The 24,491-nt window shown below is 42.5% G+C and overlaps 1 long non-coding RNA gene across 3 annotated transcripts; it reads right to left on the reverse strand.

Annotated features, from left to right (window-relative positions):
* Positions 1-892: 892 nt before the first annotated feature.
* Positions 893-23,393, reverse strand: LOC115350656. Of its 3 annotated transcripts, none has more exons than XR_003926546.2 (4): positions 23,362-23,393; positions 5,896-6,005; positions 5,374-5,412; positions 893-2,029 (listed from the first exon to the last, which is right to left on the reverse strand). It is a non-coding gene; the product is annotated as an uncharacterized LOC115350656 (long non-coding RNA). The 3 variants fall into 3 exon arrangements; XR_003926545.2 differs by lacking the exon at positions 23,362-23,393 and adding an exon at positions 7,074-7,136; XR_003926544.2 differs by lacking the exon at positions 23,362-23,393 and adding an exon at positions 6,447-6,683.
* Positions 23,394-24,491: the final 1,098 nt, after the last annotated feature.

Here is a 24,491-nt window from a genome sequence, read left to right on the forward strand (position 1 = left end):
GCAGAAATGTCACAGAGGCATTTTAAGGAGATGTACAGAAGCAGAAGGTAGTTTTCTCTAGTGCAACTCAATAGTGAAAAAAGAGTTAGTTGTGGGTAAAAAAGGGCCTCTTGCCCTCAGCAATTCTTCAAACACACTTGCTGCACAAATGTAAGCACTCGCTGCTTTTGAGAATGAGTCAGCCAAGATAGTCCTGTTGGAGTCAAGCAAAAATTAATACCACCTAGTCCTAATGTGACCTCAGCTGGACTCCCGTGTGCAGCTTTGCCCACCCATCCTTAAGAGAGAGGAGTTGAAATTCCAACAGTTGCAAATGATATTCAGGTAATCCAGGGAATGGAGAGCTTGTTTTACAAGAGGAAACTAAAAGGCTTTGGATTGCTTAGTCTAGCAAAAGGGTGACTATGGGGGACTATGATTCATGTCACGTGCTTGGACTTGTTCCAAGCAGTGTGAATGCTGACTAGCAGGCCAGTACACACATCCTAGCTGACTAACGGGCAAACTGAACAGATCAAAGTCGTGCTGGAGCCTCTCCAACAGTGGCCTGCTGATGTGCTTGCCTACCCAGCAAAACTTTTAGTTCCTTAAAACTCATGAAAACTTAATATCTGAACTTTCAATCCCTCTGACAAATTCAGCTGAACCTGAGCCACGGCTTCAAAAGATACCAAGTCTAGAGCAGACTGAAACGGACCGACTGACAGGCAGAGAGACAGAATCAATAGTTTCTTAGGAAAGCAGCTGTGGACACCGTATTAAAAATGTATAGTGACAGTAAACATATCTTAAACAAGGAAACAATGGTGAGACAGAGAGGTAAGGGAAAAGCAAGAGAGATTTGCACGTGTTGAATAAGCCAAGAGAGAAAACAGCTCTTTTGCGACTTTGATCAGCAGGAGCAGTGTATTACATTTTGAGCTTCTCCATTAAACAAACATAGACTGCAAGTAGGAACAACTACATAAAAGATACAGTAAACAGCATACTATATTATTATTTCAGACTACAACAATCATATTTTAAGGAATTGCTCTGAGGGGAAAAAAAATCAGCAATGTGGTTAGTGAATCTTTTTGCAACACAGTCTGCCTACTATAGGTGCTATACTTTAGCATTTAAACACTTACTTTAAGAGGACTGGTTCATCAAGGTATCCATATAAAGAAAGAGATGGGTGTCTCTTGAAGACCTCTATCCCACCACTTTATTAAAGAACCGAAGCCCTTACTTTGGGAATGGTGATTCAACAGGCATCTAAAATTGAGGTACAAGTCAAATATCCAAGATGCGTGGATTGAACACGATCCTTACAGTAAAGTATGCTCTCAAATCCTATTTTTTTTAATCAATACCGTACTGATTGCAAGAAAACACTTACTTACATTATTTTTTACAAGTGCACTGTGAACAACACTGTTTCCCGGTCCCCGACATTGTAAAGTGTAGATCCCTCCCACATACATTCAGCATTTCAACATCCCACTGAAACATTTCAATCTAGTTAAGGAGTTGGCTTGGAAGGCTGATGGAACGATCAAATAGATTTAACTTTCAGCTGCTGTCATTCATGAGTTTCAATAAGAAAATGTTGTTTTTTCCTCCCTTACATGTTATGAGGGAATTCAATTCTTTTCAGTCACATTTATTTACAGGAAGCAAGACAAAAGACTCCACAGACCACCAGATTGGAAGGACTTGTAGTCAAGAATTAAATTCTATTTGAAATACTCAGAAATTGTTGTCTTGTATTTATGGCTTATAATCAGCAAAGACCCATTGGTGAAACTTTCTGGTAGCAGCCAGAGCTTAATTAGCACTAGGTATCGATGGCAACACGTTGTCAGTAATGTACAGACAGATTTTCTCAGGGGGATGAAGGCAATGAGAAATGGTAAAAGAAGATTTTGTGAGGGGTGGAGGGGGTCCTCTACTATGTGCAACAGGAGGACTGCCAGGAGGGGTGGCTTCTATGTCATTTGCGTGGACCGGCACGGCTTCTGAGACATACACCCACAGCAGAGAAGAGCTGGAAAAAAAAAAGAGCATAGGGGATCCCATGTCATTTGTGGTCAACTGCAACGAGGAGTGCTGCAGTCAGCAGGGTAATATATGCAGCACTCCGGGTCGCTAGGAGACACCTTCCTCCAAATGGCTGAAGATGGCAGCTTCTCTGCCTTCCCACTGCCAGAGGCAGTGCACGCAAAAAAGACTGAAATCCAGATGTTGGGAGCTCTCTAGTGGCCCTTGTCTTCTGGATTTCTACCAGAAAACACGAGAGAGTAACAGTAAACATACTGTGTTCATCTGACAAACATGTCCCTGTGAAGAAACCATATGGAGACTCAGAATTGCAGCTTGACAGAGTTTTTACAGAGGTGCGGACTTCTTTTCAACAAAATCCTAACTCCTAAAACAAAAATCAGGGAAAGGAAAGGAAAGGAAAGAAGGACAGGAAAGGAAAGGAAAGGAAAGGAAAGGAAAGGAAAGGAAAGGAAAGGAAAGGAAAGGAAAGGAAAGGAAAGGAAAGGAAAGGACAGGACAGGACAGGAAAGGACAGGACAGGACAGGACAGGACAGGACAGGACAGGACAGGACAGGACAGGAAAGGAAAGGAAAGGAAAGGAAAGGAAAGGAAAGGGAGAAAAAAGAGAAGCCTCTCCTCTTCTCTTCCTCTCCCCTCCTCTTTATCCAGCCCACTAGTGTAGAGATGAGCCTGGCTATTTATTCTGGGCTGTTTTGCAGTCTAGTTCTCCACAAGAAGCCTGTCTAACCTAACAACTGCCTCAGACTGACTCCAGGCCAGTAACTGCATCTGAGCGGGAAGACCAGCGCATTGCTGTAAAACCCCACTGAACTGGACCACCTTTCAAGATCAGGTCTACCTAGCACCGTAATTATGGAACAGTTTTTCAAGTGAACATGACGTATTTCAAGGAATATAATGTATTTAATACTTATGGTATCCTAGCACTTGTGTGAGACATTAGAGAGTGCGCAGCAAAGCACAGTCTTGGCAGATGGACTGGATGATCCAATATAATGAAAACCTTTCATTTCTAACATCTGTAACAGTGTCTCCATTTCAGGCATGTGTGACAATGATCTTTACTTGCTGTATTTTGGATTAGTCGTCCAAGTGATATCCTTTCCAAGTATTAGCAGACAGAATAATAATAGCTCATCGTTGTAGATGGCAGCAGGCATAAACAATAGGAGACATTAATTATCACCCTTTTGGTTTACAGCAGCAGAAACCACCATTAAAAGAAAAAGAAAAAACCCTAAGTGCAAGATAACTCTCACTATCAAAGCTTCATTTCCTACCAAAAGGTGACCTAAATAAAGTTGAGATTATGCCAGATCTGTTTGGTTTTGTTTGGGTTTTTTTAATGAAGTACAGAGGCAATCTGAAAAAATATTTTTGATCTGCCTATTGGTTACATTTGAAATTCTGACATGTAATATGTGGACAACAAAAGGGATGGTGATCTGAGATGTACCAGTAGAAAGTGAGCACAGGAAGAAGGAAAAGATTTACTCAGATTAAGTGTTTGCCTATCTATTAGTAGTGACAAGTCCAGAGTAAACTGGGACAAAAGGAGAGATGGCACAAAGCATAAAATACTGCTTCCACCTCTGTTAAAACACCAAAAAAAAGTAGCCACATTGTCTTTTGCTTGGTATGATAGTAGACTAGTATCAACTCTTCTTTGCCTTAATTGCATTTTCTTATTTTCATTATTACACTAATAAATCTGCTTTTTATGCTACAAATATTTTGGATGTTATTGCAGGGAAGGCTTTCATATGTATAGTGATTTTTGCTATCAAATCAATTCATAGCAGTTGAAGCAGTGTTACAATCATTAAAAGCATAAGGTTCTCTATCCATATCACGCTTCCCAACTTTATTACTATTTCTGTGATTAGAGAATTCTCATCAAGGTTTTAGAAAAGGTAGTAAGAAAATCATGTTAGCTCTGAAGTCTCCCTCAGAAAGTTATGGATTAGGGAATCTTCTCTCAAAAGGAGATGTGATTAAAGCTGAGGTTTTAAGAATATACTAGAAACATTTAAAAACGATTGGGATAGAATTGAACTTAAATCATGTAATGCGACTTTACTCTGGAGATCTTTCAATGCCAAATCTGCATCTTGAAATAATCCTGCAATAATTCTGTTTTAGCAGTTTCATCTATTTTAGATTTTCTATTTGTAATCCTGAAGTTGACCAGAGGTGTTTGATATAAAGGCTGGATAGAAGCCGTTCAGGAAAGAGCATGCATTAAAAGCAAAATCTTTTATCCCACAGAAGATCTGACACTGATCCAATTGACCCGTCACAGTATAAACAAATTGCTGCTACACCACATCAGCTTTTCCAAAACCGACCTGTGTGATTTATTGGATTGTGTGTTTGTGATCTCATCCTCTAGGTTTTCAAGGCTAATGATTCTTCATATGCCTATTGTTGGAAGTTTCTAATAGCCTCTGCTATGTATCTGACGTTTGATATATACCAAACCAATTCAATTTGATTTTTAATGCAGCACTGCGGCTCTGCTTTTCAACAATATCTAACACCAACATTTAGATGAAAGTTCTTGAAATCTGCCTTCTGACCGGATTCCAGGAAGGAGAATTCTGGGGCACAGAGAGGCACACACAGCAAACCCCGCTGTGACAGGGGCTTCACCTGAGGTGTTTGGCTCAGGTCTCATCAGTCTGTTTGTTGATAACAGATACTTCTGCACAAAGCTTGTTCTAACAAAACCATAATTTGTCATTCCTAAAAAAGGCTGTAAGTCAAAGAGTGCTTAACAGTTTAAGATAGCACTGCCACTGAACGAAGAGGTCCCCAATCTCCTCCACTGTCTGCAGCTCAGCCAGACGGGACATCGGGTGAGGCCCAATGTTAGCTTTCAGCCTGGTCTGTTCTCCAGCCTAGTTCATGGCATAACCATGCAAACAAACATATATGACTCTATAAAGCAGGGAGTGAGCAGCTGGGGACTAGTGAAAGTTTATTCTGGCTTAAAGAGTTCCTCAAATTACAGACTTGGCTATGAGCCACACGCCGTGATGGCTACTCAGGCTGGTCAAGTCCTGAAAACACCCCAAGGAACACTTACCCTAGGAAGGTAAACAAATAGCACAATGTCAGACTAGGCTCAATGTCACTAGATAACGCACATGTGAAGGGAAACTAGCAATTATTTGGAATTCTCATTCAGGAAGGACACCTGCTTACTGCTAGGGACAGCTCAGGTGAAAGCCTTTCTTCAGTATGCAACTATATTTGGAAACAAAACCCGGCATTAGATTTCCTGAGAACAGCAACTGAGAAGAACACCGAAAAATTCTACGTACCCATTATATTAAAACAGGTTGCAGAAGTGATCGCACCATCTGCCAACAGAACATGGTACAAAACAGAGGTTGTGAGTATTGAGAGGGAGGCAACAGGAATGATTAGGAGTACAGAAAAAACATGCACTAATAGATTGAAATGATTGGGATTGTTCATTTCAGGAAGCAGACATTTAAAAGAGAACATGATAACAGTATTTAAAGTAAGGAATGGTACAGGCAAGGTAGATAAAAAGCTTTGTTGAGACAGCTTTGTTCCCTGGCTCAACGCAAGACTATGAAGCCATTCAGTGAAACTGTAAGGTAGCAAATTAAAAACTGATTTAAAAAACCCCACTTTTTAGCACAATATGTAATTAGACAAGGCGGTGCCGATGCAGGCGGTGGGGTGTGTGGGGTAATTTGAGGTTTCTTACCCCTCAGTGAAAGAATTAGCTACTTAGCATGCAAGGTAAGGTAAAAAAGCATGAAGTTAAGCAGTTACTACAGAGAAACATTGATTGCCACCAGCTGCCGACCTACACTATCTTGCTCTCCGTCCCAACTTGTAACCGTCCACCTCTTGTCCTGCTGAGGGGTTTGTAATTTGACAAACAGCAAGCGTCCCATCTTCTGAATAGCCTGAGAGGTGTCTGTTCAAAGGAAGTCAAATACATTCACTTTATGGGATTAAATGTATGCAAGCACAGAAATCATGTGGATTTCCTAAAAAAGAATGGTCTACAAAGGGACTTTCACTGCCTACGGAAGAGATACACCACCACAGAACGTCTGTTCTGTTTCAGAAGAGATAAACTGTCATGTCTAAAGATTTAGGCCAATTTGATGCGCCTGACCCCCGGTACGGAGCTGAGGCGACAACTCCTGTTCTCCCACCGTTGGGCAAGCAGCGAAGACCAACACATAAAGTCATCAAAATAAATCACTTTGGAAACAAGATCTAAGGCTGTTATTTGTCAGAATTAAGTAAAAAATCTGCAAATAAAACACTTCACAGGGGGGAGAAAAAGCAACATTTCAAAGCAGACTGTTGACAAGTGACATTATCCTGTCACCTGCTAAAGACAAATGACCTGCGGAACAGAACTACGCCGGATGCAGCTATATTTCACCGGTGGGGTTTTTTTTTGGCTCCCGTAGTCCCTCGCTATCAAAACGTGTCTCCATGAGACACACCGGCCTCTCCCTACGGAGAGTTTTGCCGCACACCAGAGCACGCCGGTCCCCAGCCCCTGTCATGGCGGGGCTGGTGGCCCTCCCCGCCACCAAGCCCCCCGCCCCGGAGGCCGCAGAGCCGAGCGCTGGGAGGAAGCCCCCTCCTTTAAAGAGGCGAGACCCAGAGGGCCGCGGATCCCAGCCGGGGACGCTGAGGAGGAGGAGGGAGGGAGGGAAAGGGCGGTCCGTTCGCTGAGGGACGCCGCGCTCCCTCCCGCCGCCGGCCGGCCGCCGGCACCATGGCGGCGCGTCGTCCCCGCTCCTCCTCCCCGCCGCCGCTCGCTTTCCCCTTCAGCGCTGCCGCCCCGTGTCTGGCGGCTGCCGGTCCCGCTGCCCTCCGGCCGCGGGCGGCGGGGCTCCTTCCCCTCCCCGCGGGGGACGGCCGGCCGGCCGGCCGGCGCTGTGAGGCGGCCTCGGGGGCCGCCATCAGGCGCGGGCGGTTGGCGCCGGCGGCGGCGAGGCCCGTGCGCGACATGGCTGCTCACCTCGGGGCCGGGCCGTGAGGGCACGAAGGTGGCGGGAGCCTTGCCGAGGAGCGTGACCTCCCCTCCGCCACACCGTGGGCGGTGAGGGCCGGGCTCGCTGTTAGAAGAGGGCTGCGGAAGGCGGCAGGAAAGCGACGCTGCGGTGTGTGGCTTTCGGGCGTGTTGGGCCCCACAACCCTGAAGACAATTGTAACCCTGCGTTGGCAGTACAGGTGGAGAAGAGAAAGCCACATGGTGCGGTCGGGGTACAACATAAAACCGAGGGATGGTTTTATTTCAGTTTCTTGGAGCAAACAACCCCTTTGAAAGAAAGAAAAAATTGAGCAGTTGCTATAATTTTAGCCACAAATTTACTTTTTTTTTTTCCTAAGAGGAAGCAGAGACGCAGAGAAGCACTAACAACCATATTGGTTTCTCCCACTTTAAGGTCCTTCTCTGTCCTGTCAGCTCTGCCCACTTGTTTTATAAAACTATTTTCCTCTTTGGTGAGCTGGCTTTACCAGGCCAGCCGTTCTGCTCCCTCGGTCCCCTCCGCTCATCCGTCCTGCAGCTGTGGAGGTCACTCTTGCCCCTGCCTCGTCCAAAAACAAAACTACGGTAGCAGCTCCTTTGCTTCATTTTGGAATTGCCTGCTGCGCTCTCTTTACACAGCATAGCCTTACGTACACTGTTATCTCCTCTTCCTTAGCCCAGTTTTTCATCTTTAATAATGTTTGGGGTTTATTCTGTTACGTTATTCTATGTTTGGCGATTGGTCTTAGGAAGGAGCAGAGTTACTCGCTCTAGTTATGGTCAGATTTTTGCCTTCCTGTGATATAATTTTGAATATGTATTTTCTGACTTCTCCCTTCCATCCTGTTTGTGAGGGATACAGCAGCTCTGTGGTAATTTTTATATATATGGTGTGCAAGGTGGACCCACACTCTTCTAAATGTCTAAGCATCTTTGTTTTTAATAGGGCTTCAGTAGGGCTGAAAACACTTGAGGATCTGGCCTTGGTTATTAGCATAGTCACAGCCAGATTATATTACTTTAGTTTGGTAGCTGTTTGTTGACACTGTGAGAACGCAATCAGAAGACAAAACAATCATTTAGCGAAGTCCTTGCAATTTGATACAGAGCACAGCAGCTGCCCATAGAAGGTTAGGACCTATTTGTCAAAGAGCTCACCAAATCATTTTTGACTAGCAAGGTCAAAAACTCTAGGAAATGGACCAGAAAACAGTCTAAATTGACAAGGACATTTTTCTATGGAGATCTGGGGAGCTGTTTGCACAGAACAAGCATCTGCCTGGAAGGCTGCAGAAGACTGTGGAAGAATACGTTCTGGGGGTTTTATGATGGCAAAGCTTTGCCAAACTGGGTACCTCTATAGTCCTTATAGTGTTTGGGGAATGGCAAATCCTTCTAAATTATCCTTTCCCTTGACTGTTTTTTTTCTTTAATCTCTGAATGATGTTTTGATAAAACAATCTTGTGTTCACAGACTACCAAGGGAGAGAGTTATACCCAGACTGCCAGTATGTTTGGTGCACAAGGTGATAGAAGAATTGCAGAATTGGCACCCTGAAGTTGTCAGACCTCACACTTGAGGGGACATATCCAGACAGGAGAAGAGACAGCTCGATTGGTACTAATGGTGCCTGTGCCAAGAACTGTTAAGTTGTCTCGAGTTCGTGGAAACGTTGGCAGTGGCACTGAACAGTGCCTCTGTATTTACTGAGTGAAGAGACAAGAGGGAGAGCAAGACAGTAGTAAATCCAAATGACCTATTTGTAAATGTGGAGGTCATCGAATCCATTTTGTAACAGCTTTTGTTAAATAATATTAGCTATATAAAAGTGCTCGAAATTGATGTTATTCTGGGCATGGTTTTCTCTGAGGAAAGTTGAAGACCATTTTGGCTCCTAACCTCAATGTATGTCCTGTCACTGTTTTGAAGGAGAGCTACAATAAGCCAGTGAAGTCAAGCAGAAAATACTGGGCATAAGTGAGAAAGATAAAAAGAAATCCAGCGTTTCTCCACATAGCTAAAATAGACCAACACTGTTCGCTGCCTGAAAAACAGCTGCGTGTTATGTCAGCAGAAACACAAGGTTCAGAGTTTACCAAGAGAACCAAACAAAGACAAATGTTAAACTGCCTAACTTTTTAATGTCAACAGAACTTATATTCAATAATTAATTATGAGACTGACCTAATGAGACAGGTGATAACCATATTTCAGGTTCAGTGGTTCTCAATAACAGCACTGGAAGAATGCAACTGAGACTGGAGACAAGAAGGTTATTTTTAGAAGCAATAATACTAGGGCAGTGATTAGAAATAAGGATGCTTTTCTCAGGTAACGAGTATCTTAACCAACAAGTGTAACTCCCAACATTTTGAGACAAGACTGTGTGCCAGAAGTTAGGACCAAAATCTTGTATAGGAGCACACCTCTACTAAGCAAGAAGCAAAGATTAACTGCTTTCCTGCTTGAGGAAAGAGAAAAAGGGATGTCTAGTATGAGATTTTCTATAGTGTAATTAAGAACCAGCTGTCTGTTCCTTTGGACAGGGAAAAAAGAAAGAGGGAGCCCCAGAAGCAGGCTAGAAAACTTAAGACAGGACGTATGAAGGAGAAGACCAGCACTGGCAGTTAATGGGGATTGAGGAAGGAGACTTTGCTAGGGCCATGGCCAGCCAGTGTCTAGAGGATGTAGAAAGTTCTTGATTTCTACTCCCAAGCAGGTCTGCAAGAGTACGGAAACAAGTCCATGCCAACAGCAATCCAGTAGCTCATCATACAAGCCTTGACTTACAATTAAGCTAAAGGATGCAGCCATGGCCAGTGGCATAACATGGTGAAGTTCCACACACGTGATTGAGACTCCAACCTTGAGACCACTTTTTGTGGAAAGAAAATGCTGGCTGTGAGTTTTATTTGGAGGAAAGTGAACGCAGAAAAGTGCTGTCACCCTGGGCCTTAAAAAGAAATCCTATGGAATGAAAGATTGCTTCTGTGTGGCATTTTCTTCTAAACTTTAAGTGAATGTGTAGATGTTTTGGTCTCACTGAAGACTTTGTAAAAAATCAACAATGCAATGATCAATATTTTTGAAGAGACATTAAAACTGTCTTGATGTGTCTGGTATCCTTGGTTTATTGAACTTAAGATGAGGTTTAAACTAATCCATCAATATTTTGTGATCTGCTGTTAACAGCTATTAAACCCTTACATGCATTCATCAGTGGAAACATTGAAGGTGACTAGTACTGCTAAAAATTGGGTATGGCAAAGGGACTACATGTAACAAATAAATTCTCTTGACCCCAATGAATGTAAAATATTGCTACTGGGTTTTTAATAATACCCAGTGGGATGCAGAAAAGCATTCCTGCTGGTATGCTAAACTGTTCTGTGATCAATAAAAACTGTATGAGAACACGAGACTGGATAAATAAAACTGTCCATATAATTAATGTATTCTCTTCTCCCAGAGTGTTGCATTGCTCTTCAGTACCTCTGAACTTCTGTGCTCCCACTGCACCACTGTTTCGCATTTTTATCATCTGCTATTTTGTTCTGCCTTCTCCCGTGTCATTGTTTCGTAGTGTGTCAGGGACAGAAGAGGAGGGAAATAATGTTGTGGTTTTGTCAGATGGCTGCAACTGGGGGAAGAAAACCCAAACCCACTAATGAAAACAAATATACTAGCTCTTATCAGTGATCCATTGTGAGAGCAATAGGATGGGAAGGAGACCTTGAGCTACCAACAGCCTGGTATTCTCTTCATCTTCTTATTCCAGCTGTGCAGCTCATCGAAATCCAAAGCACTTTTGATACAAAATCCTAGGTCTGCCAAAAACCCATACTATGCAAAATGACATCTGCCAACCAAAATATTCATGTGTCTTCCATTCTCCCATGCTTTTCCACTGACACTCCTTTATGAGTCATGTTTTCTCGTCTATGGGCTAGTGAGTGAGTGCGTGTGCCCGCACTACTTGGCACATCTACTCCTGAAAACGATGCCCTTTAATGACATTTTACTTTTGGGCTTTTGAACAACAGAATCCAGTGAAAATTCACAGATTATCAGAGCAGTGTCGTCTCCAAAACAGCTGATTTCCAGTGCCCATTTAACCAGGTGAAATGGCCGTGCTTTAACAGAGGTGAAATGGCCAAGTCCAATTAGATCATTGGTACTCATGGATGAAATAGCCCTGCCGTGTTCAGCAGTTATCTCAACACGTTTAGTAAGTCTCATTGCCTATAAATTAACCTAATTCTCAGTGTAAGTTGTACTGCGATACTGATTTGCATCGTTTTGACCCGCTGGGGAGCAGTGATAGCTGATGACCGCATATAGCATGCAGTAGCTTTGTGGAAAGGAGTATGTTGAAGGAAATCCTCTACAGGTAGCGCAGATGAAGTTGGTTTTGTTTCCATGTGCCCAAGACAACCGGGGTGTATTCTCAGCATCCACTATGCAGAGATAATGCCCCCCTCAGAAGGGGAGGACTGGCTGCTCCCTGGGGCTGGGGGTGATGGAAGTGGAGGTGGTCCCCCAGGCTGGGTGGGTGGTAGGGCAGGGCCTTGCCAGGCAGGGCTGTCCCAAAACCCCATCCGGGGGCAGCCCCAGCACCGGGCACCTCCGTGGGGACGGGCTGAGGCTGGGACGGGACCTCAGCCCTGGCTGAGCGTGGCCCAAACAGCAGCTGGCTGGGCAAAAATCCTAGCAGCAGGATGTTCAACCAAAGGTAGAGTACAGAGGCAGCGCCAGGTTTTCCAAACTTCGCTACTGAGAACTCTTAGGGTTTCATAAACATCCTAGAATACATTACTTAAACTCCATGCAAAGCAGCTACTTTGAAAACTCTCTTACATATCTCTAAGTAAGTGTATATCCTGCATTTCACATGAAAGTGTTTACTAACCTCTGAAAAAAAGGCCACTAACAAGCTGAAAAAATACAGTTAATTTGCTGCTGAAAGTAGTTCGTCAATTCCTAATACAAGGTCTTCAAACGTTAAACAGCTATATTTAAAGTAATTTGAACAGATTCGTGATTGCTGGCAGTGTTCTGGAAGCCCTGGGCATGGTGAAAGCTAAAATGTTGCCGTCTTAGTTTTACAGAGTAAAAGACATCTGAATTCCATCCTTATCTATGTATTTATTTTTGTATTTGTGGTATCACAGAAAGAGCTTCGGGGGCAGGGAGAGCCGCTATTTTGAAAAGATTTATATCTCTGGCAAACTGGGAGCAAGGGTAGGGGAACGGGGAAGTTTCTGTCAGAGGGATTTCAGACTTAGGACTCACTGAATGGATGACAAAAAACACAACTCAAGACGATAGAAAATATTTAAGTATTGTACCTTAGACAGTACATTACATAGTTCCTTTATCCAATGTCCCCTGACATGAAAAAAACAAACACTGTTTGGGTTTTGCTTCTGAACCACTATGTACGCTGAGCACAAATGGTGAGCCACTTTTCCTGCAGGAATGAGAGAAAGTTGTGGTATATGTAACTGTGTATACAGTGTGTCCACAAGTACAAAAACAATCCCTATCTTCTTCTCCATAGGCACATTCTCTCCAGGTTTTTCTGTTCTGCTGAATGTGCAGTGTGGTAGTTGTTGTACAAGTTCTAAAGAGCAAAAGGCTTTGAACTACACAGTGCCAGACCAGATATTAATTTGCTCCAGTGTGGAGCAAAAATACATTTCTCTATCACTTACTGTAGGAAGCGGGTGAAGGAAGCTTCACTCTTCCCTCTGTTTGAAGACCCAACTTTAGTTTACTGAGAGAGAGCAGAAGTTTTTCCTAGATCTCCTGCAAATTCTAGTTCAACATCTAAGTCACCTCCTGCATATACCAAACTCAGAAAAGTTCACACCGTCTAAGTTAAGGCATCTGAATGAGGCGCATCCATTGAAAGCTTAGTTCCCCATGGTCCCTGTGGGGAAAGTGGAGGGAGACAGCCCTCTAGAGGTGTCTGTTTTGCCCTGTTGAGATATTAATTCCTTTCTGGAGATACCATTATAGGAAACGTTAAGAATCTGCCTTCTCATTCAAGTATTTCAGTTAAGTAGCTAAAATGAGAAAGCATGAATTTTTCCTAAAGCCCTCAAACAGAAATCCCTCCCTGGAATTTCTGTTATCCAAGATCTTGAACTACTGCTCCAAGATGTCTTTAGTCACGGCCCAGGCTCCTTATAGAGTCTGTTGCAGACGGAGGACTTACACGCACCTTTCCCAGCATCCCGTCGTCATCTGCAACTTCGAGACTCCTGAAGTGAACACAATGAGGAAGCCTTCGTGCCCCGATCAGGGTGATGTGTGAACAAAGGTGCTGTTAAGCAACCAACGAGGCTCATTATAGGGTTTTCCAGGGCAAGGGGAGGGGAACAGTGGTATTAAAACATATATTGCTCTGGAATGCTTTTGTGTATTCCGTATTCTCTACGACCAGATCCTCAAAGGCTCCCAGCTGATACTGAAGTACCTGAACTTCTACCAAAACCTAACTTAGAGTTAGGAGCTTGGTTGCCTCTGTACATCATGGCCTATGGACACTACATTCAGGGATGTGAAAATCTGATGATCTATTTATGAAAGGCCTTGTTTACAGGCATGTAAATAATGCAGATACATTTTATTTAATAATGAGAATAAAATTTAGTTCTGTTACCTGTATTAACAGTAAACGGCTTCTGTTTGGTATTCCTTGTGGAAACAGTGGATCCCACAGAACAAGACAGTTCCTAAAAGGCCAGATTAAACTAATTTGAGGTTCATCGTGCCCTAATGGAGTGGTACAAGATGGCAAGACTGTGACTTAGGTCCACAAAAAGACTGAAAAGAAAAAGAGGAATAATACTACTTGTAAATCATACCTCAAAGACTCAGGAAGTTTTTTCCTTCTGCATCAACCTGACTTTAAAGTCCAAATAACTTCTAAAGAAAGTTAGGCTGCATGGTGCATATGGCATCTTGAAAAAGATAACCTGTACTCCTAAAGCTTCGATAAAGTAATAAAAGCCTTAAAGAAATGTACAAGCACAAAACATTGCCAGACTTGCTTAGTCTGGGAAGAAAATAGTGATTTGGGGTATCTCCATGGCCTGACTATACGTAAGTGCTTGCTTTAATGCCAAGTACTGAGGAAGATTGCTCTGATGCAGCTCTGACCCAAGTCCAGGGAAAACATTCCACTGCCTTCAGTGAAAGCTGGGCTGAGGCCTTGATTCTGAGATAAGAGGATGGTCTTTATCACCCATGGTAAAAAGGCAGGCAGAGTTGTAGTCAGCTTGACTTTATTTTTTCTTTTTGTGGTTTTTCACTTTGTAGATGCCCTTGCAGGCTTTTATCTATTCTAGGAGTCCCATGAGACAAGAACATTCATGCTGATTTCAGGGAATGGACTGAGAAGTTTCAAGAGGCTCTCTGAGAAGCACTTCATGCCGCTGGCTAAAATCTGAATTACAAATCTACAAGAGAATAGGGAATTAGGCTAAAAAATAGAAAAAAAAAAAGAATGATACAAGAGACAAAAACATGGCAACAGCAACAAAAACACATTTATCTCTGAAGCCATGGGCTATTACATTTTATTCTCTGTAGAGGCAAGAAAGAATGAGAATTCTACTTGGGTATCTTCAGCTGAAAGACATGGAAGTAGGGGATTGGAAACAGATATTGATGGCTCTAAATAATCACTTTTCTAGAAAGGGAATAGAAAGTTCATCCTGTAATGCACTCAGAAAAACTGCTTACCTAAAGTCACCATCATTTTAAGAGGAACCTTATTACATGTTTGTTACTTGAGAAAGAAATCCCATATACACAGAGCTTAAACAACAAAAACAAACAAACAAAAAAAGGAAAAGATAGACACTGGTTTTTAACTATCTACTCATTTCTGAAGGTCTCCATCACAGCAACATCTGAGCATCTATGGATGCCAGCCAGAACTTCAAAACATGCACAGAACATGCTGGAGTTTCTCTTATGTACTCTTAATGGATATTATTATTTCCTATCACAAGTTGTTTCAGACTGGAAGTTAACCTCTTGTACATGTGGGTTTTTTCACTTTCCACTGGGATAAATGGACTGTATTAGTATTTGGAGAGTACAGTGGAAGGAAAAGTAGTAGGATAAAAATGAATGGTGTTTATTTTTCTTTGATTAGATCGAACAGCAAACAGTGTGAATTTGGCCAGACAAAGAAGCCTATTATTCCATTTTTGGGTGAGATTAACTGCTAAGTAACACCAAAGCTTGCACAATGGTCTAGAAAACTGCTATCAGACTAAAAGGATAATAAAATGTTTTGGACAGAAATCGAAACAATGGTGAATAATGAATATCTAGCGATCTATAATTCTGGCAAAGGTTTTTCTTTGAGGCTATGTGTTAGAATTACATGCACATACACATGCTCAAAATACTGCAGTACTCAGCATGATTTATGTACTTGATAAAATGCCTCATAGTAGCACAAAAATAGAATTACACCAGGTGCACAACAAACAGACATGCTACTTTCAAAAAACTCAAGTAAGCCAAGTGGAGTAGGAGCCAGTAAGAGCAGATGATCGACATATTTGTTTTGAAAGCAGCCAGAATGCCTCAACCTTCTTCAGTCACAACTATCTAAACTAAGTCATGGTAGTCCCAGATTCAGCTAATCCCGGTTTTGGCTCTGTTATCAGGTGAGAGTAAGAGTACCTCTTTTACTCAGGCCAACTTTCTCATTTCTCATGACCATCATTGTTGCTTGCTTTCACTGTCCATGGTCAGTTAAACCTGGGGCTTACTAACGCCACGACCTAAGTTCGTATAACTGGACGTCCAAGTTAGAACACAGAGAAGTCCACAAATCCTGCCCCAGTAGCCCCAGGCACACAAGAAAATAAACCAGTGACACAAAGAAGTGAGTTGATACAAAGTCCAAGGGAAGGCGACATAATTGCTTTGGTGGAGCTGAAGGACAAGAATGACTCCTGCCAGTGTAGTGGTGTCTTTCAAAGAGGTAGACGGCGACTCTGAATTAAAACTGGGCATTCCTTCTCAATAATTTTTGCTAAGCAAAGGAAAATATCTTTGAATATTTGGATTCAAATTCTAGATTTTAATGTAAATATTCAAGAAATAGAAGTTAAGATTGAGAAATTTTAACTTATCAGAGGGAAGTAATTTTACAGAACATTTTTTAAGAAACAGACTGGGTGGCAAGGAAAATAATCAACATAACATCAAAGTATGGTCAATGGCAGAAAACAGGGGAACAGGATAAGCATATACCTGTTGAGAAATAACAATTTCCCAGAATCTAATTCTAGCATCAGAGTAACTAAGATTCAGCAAAGTGGAAATTCTGCTGATGTAAAGTTATCATTACCTAAAAGTTTTAAGGGAGAAAGTAAGTAAGTGTCCTGTCTGTTAGCTCTAAGGACAATGTACTATTTGGTCAACTTGATATCTTGGCTTTCAGAATTTATGGATGGTGAAAGCATTTCCTGATAAACAACTTAGGTGTGGAGGTACTTTGTAGTGAACACAAATAACTGCATAGGACAGGACTGGAGAGGAGAGTCAGATAGGAAGAGAAAATACAAGAACAAACAAGCAGATCTGGAATTGACAGAGGAAAAGCAGCAATCAGAGGTTTTATGTGAGCAGAGAAAAAAGTTTGGGGACTGTGATAGGTTAGGTGAAGTACGGGAATTGGACAGCAGAGGAGGCAGCATGATACAGGGATTTTACCTTGAGAAGAGGTTGGGGGTGTTGGGAGAGAAGGTTAGGAAACCAGAAAGAAATCAGAAGAAGAGGACTTGCACAAAACAGGTGCAGCGAGACTGGCAATGCACGAAATGAACATTGTTCATAGACTTAGACAGCAAGCTGTTGATGTGGATTTCAGTTGATGTGTTGTGTTGTCTATGAGAAAGGTATCAAAATGGAGATCCATTTAATGATGCAGATCTCTGCTGGAACTGTGATAGCATACTTTTGTCAATTAGCATTTTAATGAGTCATAATAAAATATAATATGCGGATGTAATCTGTGCACAAATGCTTGAGGAAATGAAAGACTGACTAACAACCATTGCACAATTTCAGCATGGAGAAGTTATTGCCTAATTCAGATGTCAAAACCATGCAAATAGAGATGCCTTGGCCCTACTAGGTTAATGTTCAATTTGTTCTATTACCATTTCAAACACCAAGGAACACAGACAATAATATTTCTGATTTGGATATTTAACCTTTATTCCAGTAATTTCTCTTCGGGATGAAATGAAGCCTAGAGCTAAAGCAATCTAATTGAGAATAAGGATCTTCACCTAATTCTGTGATTAGGCGAGGGTCTTCACGTAATAAATCTGGCAATGTTTTCCCTTAAATCAATATTTCCAGGACAAAAAGGTCTGTTCTGTAGACCTTCAATTCCTAATTTATTGAACATAACCATTCTCAAATACTGAGTTCCTTTAGAACAACAGATAGTAAAGATGAGAATCATTTTTTGCCATTTTTTTTCTCAGTAAGAAAATGTCTGTTTATTGGAAACCTCAGTGATGTCTGGATTCTGACCACAGCACAGGGACCCCCAGCTGAAGCTCCTAAGAAGACCAAAACCATCCTGATTAAAAAAAGAAACTTTTAAAATAATCCTGTTTTTTTTTTTTCCTCACAATATTTGATTTGCATGCTTCATCAGAGTAGAAATGGATTTTGAAATCAGTTTTCCATACAGTTGGCAAAGGTAGGTTCTTTCTCAAATGACTTTTCTTGCACAATGATATTTAATGTTCCCAAGAATAGCATGAAGAGAAAAGAATACAAAGTACCAAATCAGGGAACAGATAGTTGGGTAAATAGGGAATTTGAGACAAGGAGCCGTTAAGCACACTCCTCTTTCTTACTTCAGGAGTGAGTCCTTTTCAAGGACAAAGGAAAAACAAAATGTACAGTTCAGCTCCGTGGCGGTAGGTGTAACATTTTAATAGCTGGCACGCTGCCTGTATCTGATGCACTTGTTCAAATAGGCAGATGCTGGATTGGATAAATGGAAGGGCATGTAAGGACACGGAGTCTAGCTCCTCGCTGCATTTATTATCACAATATCTCACCGACTGCAGAACGTGGGAAGAAAGTTCCCTGGGTGTTAAGAGAGACTTTATACTGACAATCCGAGGTGGAGGCTTTTGCTGTGATTAATGGAAACTAAAGTCACAGAACAACTGAAATTAGTCTGTGTCCAACTCAACTACCGCTTGTAACATTTACTGGTGGAGAAGCCTCTCTCCCCCAACTATCAACTCAAATTTAACTCACATGATTTGTATTCTCACACAGGTAATCTTATACCACCAAATTCTTTATTAGCAGGTATTTTAAAGCTGGCACATTTTCATTTTTATATGAAAGTCAAATACTTCTTTTTTTTGACTGGGTATGATGGATGACATGGCTGATTATAGAGACCCCAGGTCTGTATTTCTATGCTCCATGTCACCCTATAGCACCCAGCTGGTAAGGCCTGGCAATTAGCATACTGACAACAAGGAAGCTCACCATTTTAGAGCAGAAAGATGTCAGGTTTTCCTTCTTGTTCACTATGCTTTAGGGCTGACTTTAACTTTTGTCTCACCCAAGCCACTGGGGATAGGATTTTGCTTTAAAAAATGGAAGACTCTCTATTTCTCTGGATATGATTCTTAATACAAATTTGAGTGCATTTGAAAAGAAAAGCTAATCTTTAACCCATGTGTATTCTTTTAGTCTTTGATGGTAGCACACCACACATTTTATGTACGTCTGATGTTATTGTTACTAAAAAATGTCTCAAGAGAAAAGCTCTAACCATATCACCCTTTTTCTAAGGAAAGATGCTCAGATTTGCAGAGGTGCAGAGCACCTGCTTGCGCTGGGGTGAATTACAGTCACGGAGGGTGCGATACCAGTCACTCGGGTAAGAAAACAGCTTCTTAGAAAGTATATCCTCAAATATCTGTTGCTGCCATGAACAACATCACAGGTGTCCATGAGTCAGCACTGCAGTCCATCCTATTTTAACGCAGAGACCGAACTAAAAAACTTCCGCAAGAAAATAATGCGGTGTGGAACCGCAGCTTTAATGTGTGCAGGGATCCTCCCGCCGGCTTGCAAAATGAATTAAAAAGGAAAGAAAATGTTTATTTGTCCGTGCAGCCCTGTTTTTTGGTGGTTTGGGTGGTTTTTTTTCCGGTGAGTAATGACTGCTCTCTGCTACTTGATAGCCGAGGCTGGCAGCGCTATGGCAACCGGGCTGCGGGAAGGGCGGAGGGAAAAAGTCGCTTAGCAACTGGAAGCTTTAGACAGGCAGGGATGGTTTAAAGCACAGCAGTTTAAAAAAAAAAAAAAGAAAAAAAACCCAAAACCAACAAAACAAAAAAAACCCACAAAAATAAACAAACAAAAGCAACAAAAATCCCCCCCCCCCCAACAAACCCACAGTTGCTACCGTCAGAAAAGATGAGATTATTAAAGTATAGATCAGAAGAGTTAAGGATTTAGAAGAAGAAGGAAAAAAAAAAAAAGGCATGACAAAGCCAATAAAAAAGGAGGTAACAGCTTAGAGAAAAAAGTAGAGATATTTTACACCAATCATCCTAGACGCAAGCTTCATCAATGCAAACAATAGCCCTAAACCAACCCAGACTATTCCCTGTCAGGTCCCAATACTGTTCCACAAAGCAGAACTCCACAGGCATCGTCTCCCCGGCCCCCCGAGCTTTGGCCGGGACTCCGGCGGGGCTCGGCGGGTGCAGCCCCAAGCCCCCCGCACAGCCCCTGTGCAAGGCTCCCGTGGGCTGCTCGCGCCCGGACCCCACTGGTAGCAGGGCTGCTGCTCCTTGGGGAGCGCCTGCGTAGTCTTGCTCTTGCTCGTTATTATTTATAGCTTTCCTCCGGCATGATAAGGACTCTACAGGCAAGAAAAAAAAAAAAAAATAATATGAAAGGTTATCCAATACACCGATTCAGATTTTTTAGTAATAATTTTCCAGAGATGTTTTTCCAGTGCTCCAGGCACCCTAACACTTCATTAATAATGCAGTAAAATCCCAGCAACATTACATTAATCACTCCGGTGGGAACCCAGCCAGTCAGGCACCTCTTTTTCAGTCCTCCATCCTCAGCCTTCTCTAAGCACTGTCTCAAACAGACGTCTTTCACTGCATGCTTGGAAAGTTGCCCAATTTGAGCTATTTTGGACTAACAAAGGGACAATTTCATCCAAAGACACAGAACCCCCACAGTGCTGCTGCCCTCCCCCTCTCCAGTGCAATGGGGGTTGGGTGTTTCTGCTGACCATCGCCCAGGCAGGAAAACATGAAAGGAGAGACTACGTTGGTCTAATCTTCCCTTTTAAAGTCTACCTGGAGACCGACGGGGAGGTAACTCGCATCTGCAGGTACAAGGAGCCACACGCTCCTTACGGAGTGCAGCGTCCAGCGACTGAGCCGCCGCATTCCGCGCACGCCACAGGCTCTGGTTTTGGTGTTGGTTTTTTAATGCAGAGAAATCGGCTTCCTATTGGAAAAGCCTGACCGCGCAAAAATCAAAACAGACGCCGGGAACGCGTCAGTCCGGTCAAACATCGGCATAGTCGAGTCGCAGGCAGGTTGGCAGGCAGATCTGGATGGCATAGGTTTTTTTCCAGCCAAGCAACCCAACCGGCAGCCAGAACGAAGATGCTGCCCGAGCTCCCGGCTGGCCCTGCGCCCCGGTCCCGTCCGGCTCCCTCGGACCCCGCAGCGGCGGAGGGGCAGCCAGCTCTCCGGCCGCAGCCTCGCCACCTCCCGGGCTCCGGGGCTCCTGGCTGAACCACTGGGTTTAGGGCTTATAGTGCTACGGGATTTTCGCCTTCTCGTTTACCGGCAGCATTGTGTCCCCAGTAGATAATGCTGACTAAATTGATACTTTACAAAGGCACAAAGGAGTCAGCTTGTGACTGATACACAATACTGGTTAACAAGACACATACAATGGTGGTATTAGTGGGAGGAAAGAAAAGCTCAACTTTCTGTCAGTCATAGGTTCATTAGAAAGTAAAGAGTGGTTAGCAGGCAGAAAAGCTCTTTACATGCATGAAAATGGTACCAGTTCTGAAAAAAAAAAATCAAACCTGGAAAAATTAATCTTGCTTTAATGCTGGTGGAACTAACTCAAACTGTCTTCCCTCAAGTAACCTTTCTTAATAGAATTCTGAAATGTGTACACTAAAAGAACAGGATCTATGAAAATCCCATTTTTCTTCATTAAAAATGCCCTCAAAGCATCTTACATATACTTTGGCCAGAGATTGATACTATCAACCTGAAGCTTCTTGAGGAATGTCATACATTATTGTAACACTAATAACCAATAAAAGCTTCTAGAGTTACAAGAAATAAATAACCTGAAGGGTACAATACCTTTTCCTTTTGTCTCTTCTAATGCTTTTCTAGAGTTCAGGGAGGTCTTACAGTCGGAGGATGTGAGAAGGAGGTATATAAAATGCTTTAAAGCCTCCAGTCACACACAGAGAAAAGAGGCTAATTGTTGCATATAGTCTGCAAATTTTTCTTCAAAAAAAATTCAGTGATTCTTGGGTTTAAAAGTCCGAGAGACAGCGTGCCCTAATAGCTATGTGTTTATTTCATCTTTTTTTTTTCTTTCCAACAGCTTTGCGCTCATCAGATGAGCTGTCAGAGCCTCCAGCACAGCCTGGGAGTCCTGCTCCTTTATTGCTGTACAGCATTTTTGGCTGACAAGTTGTACAACTGCAGTTCTGTTTGTCTTGGAGCAGAAATGGCAAAATGTAACCCACCTCACTCACATGATCTTACAACTCAAATAGCCATAGATTTTAACATTGCCCATGGAATAAGTTACCACACTCAGTCTAGGATGTAAGCATCCCGATACAACTGTGAATACGTAGATTCACTCATCTCTCTACACTCTCACTCAGCCTTCCACTTGAAAAAGTCCCAAAGGTAGAAAAATCCAGGTATTAAAAACATCGATGTAAGACATATGAATCTTGTGAAGTGCGTGGGCACTATCATTCACTGGGCTGCTGGCTGCCAGTGACGCCAATGAGCTACTGAATTAAGCTATATAAGCTGTAAGGGTTAGTTTTGCCTTGCTTTGGATGCCATATATTGCAGTAAATAATGTATATGTTGGTAAGGACAGGCAAATTAATTAGGTTTTTTTGTTAAATGGTAACGTTTGGGGAAGGATAGTGGTAGGATCTAATTTTAACCTAATTCTCACCATTTGTTTTCTGTAACAATATTCTAAATTATATATGCCCTTAGAGAACAAATAAAAAGAAAAATATGGAAAAATGAATGTGATACATGCAACCAAAGGTGGTTGTAACAGATGCAAAAGCAAGCTATACTTGCTCAGGCCACCTGTTTTCTTTGCTAAATTTTGACTATTTCACCTCGAAAGTTTAACGGTCTTCACCAGAAGTTTCTTGCACCCTGAAAAGCCTGGCAGTTTTCTGCTTCTATATGCAGGGACACTTTGTTATGATGATCACCATCGCCAGGAAAGCCTGTGAAGACAAATGCGTTGCCCTAGTACCATCTAGTGGACGGAAAGCTGGAGAGAGATTTAAATGAAAGAAGAAATTATTTAAGGTGGGAGCCAAGCTCATCAGGGCAGTGTCAGTTCTTTGGGGAAAGAAGATGCAAGCACAAGAAATAGTTGTCTTCAAATTGCGCAGAGACTTTTTCAAGGCTTACTCTCCCCGAGTCCCATAGAGATTAGTAAACTACCTAGCACTGAAATGCCTTTTAATAATACAGACCATCAAGCTTAAGAACATTTGAAATTTTACTCTGTTTTCTGAAGAAATTTATAGGCAAACCACATGTCAGTGATGCCACCTGTTTCTTATTTGACAGCAACCATCTGGACAGCAAATACTCTAAAGCCAAGAAAGTCATTGCAGTCTGCAAGGCAAGATAGAGAGCTATAATTTAAATGCCCAAATGTCAACGACAACATGAAGAATTATATGCGGCCCATGGGAGGGATACATAAAAGGGAAAGCATGCATATAGCAATAAGCCTTGCATTAGAGGAAACAATGATTAAATATGTAATGCATGGACTTGAATGGCCTCCTGCTCACCCTCTTTCTGTTTACAATGACCACCAGACAACAGAGAAAGCCTTTCCAGAGATTAAACCAACTTAGAGGTGGCGCAAGCAAAGCAATAGTAGCAAAAAGCCAAGCAGACGTACCTCACGACCTCATTCTTTCACACTCCCCGAACAGCAGTGAAGTAAACAGCCCACGCACGCAGCTCAAATTCAGCTGACTTCTGGCCACTGGCTGCTAATCTGACTCTCTCCTTCCTCTAATCTTCTTCCTCAGTGTCCCATCAGTCTTGTGTTTACCCTCTCCTCCTTATTTCCTTTTACCCATGTTCCTAAAGAGTAAACTAAAATAAATAAAAAAAAAAAAAAAACAAAACAACAAAAACCAGAAAGAGCGCTAGGAGAGTTAAGTCCTATATCTCATTGTAGCAGGGTAGGGCTCTGCACAAGTAAGAATAAAATTCAATAGAGAGTACAGGGCAGTAAGGCAAGAATAGGGAAAACATTGGAAATTGAAGCATATAATTTGCTTTTGGAAGGTGGAGTACTGAGCCAGGCAGAATAAAAAAAGGATGATTGTTAGTGCTGCTTGACTAGCCGGGAATCCTTCCATCTTCAGACTGAGTGCTAATTTTTAAACTATGCAAAGTGTTTTCTGGGGCCACAGAGTGTATCTGGAGATGAGACTCGGGGGATGGAGAGTAGGCTTCAGTGATGGGCACCAAGCACAAGAGAAGTGTCTCAAAGTAGCAGTGAGGCAAACAACAAACAACCCTTTATTTGCATTCTCTAAGTTCCTTATAATAGTAGTGGCCACATGGCAGTGATCAAGAGAAGAATTACCAGTGAGAAAAAGAGGAGGGAATTACTATCAGACAGCAAGGTGACTGTTCACTATAGTCTTAGACCATAGCTGTAGCATACATTAGCTATGATTAGCATGATCGAGCCAAGATATTTTGGAATCGAACTTGAGTATCTGATGCTTTCTTCAGGAGATGGAGTAGGTCTTTCCCATGTAATTCTCCCAGACGCAGGCATCGTAAGTATGAGTGTTATCTCCATGGCTGCGGCCTATGCTCCATCCCCCTGAGACAGGCAGCCCTACCTGACACCTACAGCAGTCCCTCAGAAGACTTTAACCAGGATTCCACCTCCTTCAGCCCCGAGGGGGAGCGTGCCTTCGGCGGCCAGCTCCACGCTGGAGGACCTGGAGGAACAAGCCCACGCCAACATCCCCGGTACTCTTGGTAGTGCGTGGAGATGCTAAAAAC

Source organism: Aquila chrysaetos, chromosome 14, assembly GCF_900496995.4.
Source record: "Aquila chrysaetos chrysaetos chromosome 14, bAquChr1.4, whole genome shotgun sequence".
Classification (NCBI taxonomy): domain Eukaryota; kingdom Metazoa; phylum Chordata; class Aves; order Accipitriformes; family Accipitridae; genus Aquila; species Aquila chrysaetos.